Here is a 6,354-nt window from a genome sequence, read left to right on the forward strand (position 1 = left end):
GCTCCAGGCCCTTTGCTTGCTTGGATTTGAGATCACAGCTGTTTTGAGCTATGGTCTCACCTGTTTCAGATGATAACTAACCTCACCCACAAGTTCTGCCACGAGAGCAGCAATCAGATGGAAGACTGATTTATTTTGAAGTGAGGGATATAAGTGCCCCAAAGCTGGAAATAAGCAACTACCAGTGCAGGACTCTTTGAGACTGTGCTGGCTTTCAAGATATTATCTAGAACTGCACCTTTCCTACGAATATCCATCCTGGTACTGCTGACATTTCTCCTTTAATTATGTGCTGAAACGATCAGAGGAATGCAGAGCGTTGGAGTTGTGTGTTTTACAACAGTAATGCCCCTTGCACAGGCTGTGCATCCACTCTTCAATTCAACCGGCTGAGACAACACCTCGGTCAGAGGCGGCAGAAAGAAGGTTACATTTGCCCACACTATGCTGCTACAGTGAGACGGCTTCCAGTGCTCAAAATAGCTTGTTTAGTTAGAGCTAGCTCTGGTATCCGTACACTGCACTGTAGACAGACACCCTAGCCCCAGAGCCAACAGCTGAAACCAGAGCTCCCGAGTCTCTTAGTCAGCTTGAGCCTCTGCGCTTTTGCTCCAAGAAGAGGTTAGGACAGGACTGGTTTTTGGCATCTCAGACATACTATAAGGAACAAGCAATATGACACCTCAGCCCTCCAGCTACCCTGGGCTGTTTACTCCCTACTTCTTGATCATGCCATAGCCATAGTGGGAAGGGGCAGACAATAGGAGACATTTTAATCCAATCCAGCTCTTGTGCAGGGTATATACTGATGGCCAGCTCTACTCTCACCAGGTAATCACATCTCATAATATTTGGCATTTTTCTAAGAGTCCCAGTTCTTGGAGTCAGGATATCACTAAGGAAACTCCATTCCAAGAAAACCAAACGCCATCACACACACTGAGCTTCTTGCCTGCATAACTGCAAAGCAACTTGAAGCATGCCGGGGGGACATTTTGAACATAAAAGAGAACCCCCAAAATTTAACTTTAAAAAAACATCTCATGATTTCTTTTCCTCTTTTTGGAGCCTGACTCATGATATTTGGAAGTCTGGATTTGCACATACTTTAGCTGTGGCAAGGGAGGATTTCTGCAAAGTGGGGGAGCAAATATCAAATGGGCACAAACTGAATGCAGTCCTGTCTTTGAAGCTACTCCCCAGCACTGGGAATGGTACGTACTTTTCTTCACTTCCTATCCTGAACAACTGCATAGCAGTGCTGTACACTGTCACAGAGCAGCCATTCTACACGAAGGATGGCTGCATTTCAGAGGCAGATGAAACAATGCTTCTAAGTGTCCATCATGCATCAAGGGCGATTTATTAGTGTCTGTAAAACAAATCTGGGATTCAAGGATGAAGTGCTCTGAAGATGCAAACAATTATTAAGCCTAGGAAGAATGGGAAAGTTTGATTGGTGAATATTTTCACCAATCAGCATTTTTTCCTCCCCAATTATTTTTCAGGCAGTCAAACCCCTCCCCAAAACAACACAAACTCACACTTTTCTGCACCAAGGCAGAATTTATTAAAGGCCCTATGTTTAGCTAGACACCCTGATCCTATTGAATAATAACAGGCATCAAGTTTCCAGCTTCCATTGTGCCCTTGAAAATCTCTCCCGAGTCACCGCTTACTCCTCCATTTAACGGTTATACTTCCAGTTTCTTCCAAGATTATTAGCAGGACTATAATTACCTTTGTAAGGATACTGCGCTACCCTTGTCGGAAGGGCGAAAACAACAAGAAAAAGTCAGTGGGAAAATCAAAAGAGCAGAGTCATTAGTCATTACACTCACAATTTGCACTGTGTGACTTGAACAAATCCGAGTCCTGGATGATGGGAAGCATTTAGGTATTAGGGTGTATGTATGCACGTGTGATAGCACACCAGGGACTCTGACTAGTCATCACTCATGCCCAAAGTCATGTGTTCCTCCTAACTCTTGACATTAACCATTTAGGGTCTGGTTCAAAACTCATGGAACAGATTGCACATGACCGCAGATCTTACGGGTCTAAGTCAGAGCTGAGGCAGCCCAAGGGCAGCACCAGCCTCTATTTCAGAGTGATTATTAAAGTTAGGCATCACCTGATTACTGTTACTGTGCTCTTCCCAACATGCAGTCCAGCTCTGTCTTGCCCTCTTCCACTCTGGCCCCAGAACACATCATTGCTTCCATGCTCCCTATCAACCGACTGGTTCAATTCATTTATTTTGTCATAATTATGAATCAAAGCACAAACAACGGTGCTGGCTCTAGACTCAGATAACATGGCAAATAACAAGCAGTCGCAGGTCATGTCAGCTGCTGCTGATGCTGCTCTCATCCGCTCAGAACTCTAATACAGTACAATAGCCATTATACCCCCACCCAACCACCGCACAATAATTACTAGGAGCTTAGGCGGCTATTGAAATGCAAATAGTATGCAGAGAGATTACTGGGGAAACAGGCTGAGGCAATACAAATGTTGTCCTGTTCATTTCATTTAGTTTGAACTTGAGTGGGATCGTTGTCTTGAGCTTTTCTTTCATTAGAAAAGGGGAGCAGATGAAGGAAAACCAGGCAGAGAATCCGTGCATAAGCTGCCTTGCATAGCAGCTGAACATGAGCTGCTCTGTATTCTCTGCAATTTCCTCCTCACTTCCTTCTTGCTGCTGAATAAGGGTCACCGGGATTTCCCCCCCCCCCCCCCCCCCTTCTGCTACGGCAGCATTAGAGAAGAATTTGCAATTAACAATCTAGTTGCCTTCATGAAACCCACACGCTTTCATTAACAGCTTTTCCTGGGCAGGCTCCACAATGCAACCTGATCTAGACAGGATCCACAAGATCCACATGGAAACTAATTGACTGAATCCACAGCAATTTACTGTTCCTGAAAGGTTTGGGATTGACCAGCCTTAGAGTTTGCAGTCTTCTGCTGAAAGTTTGCAGTCTGCGGCTGACCCACAATACACAAGATTTTCACGGACTCCCCGGCCCCCACCGTCTCTCCAGAGGGACTGCTTTCCAAGGGGAGTGAGAGCTGCTTTTTTATCAAACCATCCAGCCCAGAGCCTTTTCATCTGAGGCTGCTTCTTTCAGTGATCATGTCTGCAATGAGGACACATGCATGTTGGGAGTCTAACATTATTCACCTCTGTTCACCTGCACCACTAAAAATACCCCATTAGGTGACGAGTCCTTTCAATCACTGTTAACCAGGACCACATCAAAAGAAGCAGACAGTGGGATGCAAAACTTGAGTCTTTCCACCTCGATTGAGATTATTTCTAAAGCATTTGTTTCATTTGGCTTTTAAAAGAAAGCAATGTTAAGATATCAGTGCAGAAAGCTCTCCCTATCTGAGCTACTGACTACCCAGGCTTATGAACATCAACGCATCCATCTCCAAGCCAAGGAAGACAGAATTTAGTCTTTCCAGCAGAAATGAGCGCCATCATTCATGCCTGCACGCTGCCACCTCTGAAAAGTGAGTCAGAATGGGAATGTTTACACATTGGTTTCATAAAGTCCCACTCAAATTCCAGCTGCAGCCATGTGACGGGCCTTTAAAAGAGCAAGAGAAAGATTTTGTGCCCAGAACCATTATCCAAGTATGCTCTCTGTGCTGTACACTCAGGCAAACCCACACGCTGCATCACAGCTGCAACCCAGAGCCTCTGACATCCAGACTGCGCTCAAACTGCTGCGCAAAACAGCCATTCCTGAGGCCTCCTGCAGAGCTGACTTCCACACTAAAGAGCTACAACAGAAACACTGTTTAGTTGAAAATAATCTTTTAATCAATTATATGAATTCAACTGAATGGTAAAAGAAATCAGGATTGCATTTTATGATCAGTTTTCGTTTCTAACATTCAGTTTTCGGGTGTCAGCTGATCCCACCAGACCAATATCTAAGAACATGGTATGGCACTGAGCAAAGGAGGAAATAGCAGTACCCACTGCTGCCAGGTGGGTGCACATTAACCCTGCAAGAAACTTATTGAGATGCACCTACATTTTGACCTTCCACCTTAGAAAAATGCTAGGAATAGACTATGCAGAAGGGTGCATGGGGGCAGACAGGGTCAGATCAGGAAACACATACGTATGTTCATGAAGACCACATTCCTGACTCTTGACTACATCTACAGCATCTCTGCAAAGGCTGCAAAGGAGCTAGATCCCAGAGGCCCAATTATTCTATTATAGTTGTACGCGGGACAAGTTGGTTTTGGGGTTCTTTTTAGTGTAGTGCAAGATTAACTGACTGCAAGCCAGAATTTTCCAATAGTGTGTATATGAGTTCATTTTACACAATCACTCTGCGTCTTGTGCCTGAGACCTGGAAGTATAAGGATCTGAAAGAAATTAATTGTATTAGAAAACTCCTAGGAGTTCACATAATACATAATCAAAAATAAGATTAAGTTACATGACTTGGTTACTACCTGCTGACATGCAGCAAGTACAAGGCAATCTCTTCCCCCCCCCCCCCCAGCAGATCAGTACTCTCATTTTAAAATAAATGACATCATCATTTCCTATAGCTAAGGTAACTTTAAATGGCAAATGCCACAGCCTTGTTAAACTAATCTGCATAAGCCACAGATAATGCTGTATCCAACCAATATAGTCTGAGAAAAAAGCCTAAGAGAAACAGATCAGAACAGTTCCTGTGTTACCTCCCAGTCCAAAGCCAGGTAAATAGGTTGTGGAATCGCTAAAGTTGCTGTCTTTCAGTGCCACCTTATATCTTCAGTATTTCCTCAGACCCACAGTCAGTACAGATAAAGGATGTTCTTGAGACACTATTGAAGGAGCTTCAGAGGTGAACTGTTTGATTTATGAATATCCCAGAAAAAAGAGTCATTCTATATTTTGTAGCCGTCAACATTGATCTGACCCTTTTCAGGCTGCCTAGCCATGGAGTACCACATTTGCAGAGTGCTGGAGTTGGTCCTAAACAGCTATTACTGTGCAGCCCAGATCTCCAACATGGGATACAAAAAGTTTAAGGTGCAAATTTACTTTGCTTTCTACCACCCAAAGTCTTCCATGCAGGGGCTTAAGTACACTTTGGGGCATAAAAGGCATATTCTGGTACTTGAATGCCAATGTGCACTCTAAATTAGACAGCCACAACTGAATGTTTTTCAGCCCTATGAGATGAGTTTGCGAGGAAAGTGGGGAACTAAACACCCCTTTGCCCCACCTTTGGGTGCATGCTGAGATGTGGACAAAGAGTGTGCCACCGTGTTTAAGAACATGGAGGGCAAAAAATGTATGTATATATGAATTCATACAATATGTGACCAAAGGGTCATCGTTAGGAATAGATCACCAGTGTGCTCCTATTTTACACACACACACATCCCTATACACATACCTAGATACACACATATATATACACATACACACACACCTAGATACACACATATATACACATACACACACACACACACCTAGATACACACATATATACACACATACACACACCACATATATACCTAGATACACACTGATATACACATATATACACACATACACACACCTAGATACACATACACACCTGATATACACATATATACACATACACACATGCATACACCTATACATATATATATACACATATGCACACCTACGCACACCTAGATATACACATATATACACGTACACAAACACACACACCTAGATACACCCCCCAGATATACACCTAGATATACATATATACACACACATGATATACACACACACCCCTACATACACACACCTAGATATACACATATATACACACACATACACACCTAGATACACACTGAGATATACACATATATACACACATACACACACCTAGATACACATACACACCTGATATACACATATATACACATACATACACCTATACACATATATATACACATACGCACACCTACACACACCTAGATATACACATATATACACATACACACACCTAGATGCACCCCCCAGATATACACCTAGATACACACATACACACGATATACATATATATATATATACACATACCTACATACACACCTAGATATACACATACACACACCTAGATATACACATACACTTATATACACAGATATAGACATATATGCACACACATATACACACAGATATACACACACAAGCACACACACACACATCTATACACACACTGCTCATCTATTGCTAACAATGGCCCTTTGAAATCACACACGCGTATCTCCATCTGTACACAGATCAATCACGTGTACGTAGGCAGGTGTGTACATGATGTACCCCCGCCTACACACCCACAACACCGAGCA

Source organism: Alligator sinensis, unplaced genomic scaffold (genome assembly GCF_000455745.1).
Source record: "Alligator sinensis unplaced genomic scaffold, ASM45574v1 scaffold207_1, whole genome shotgun sequence".
Lineage (NCBI taxonomy): Eukaryota > Metazoa > Chordata > Crocodylia > Alligatoridae > Alligator > Alligator sinensis.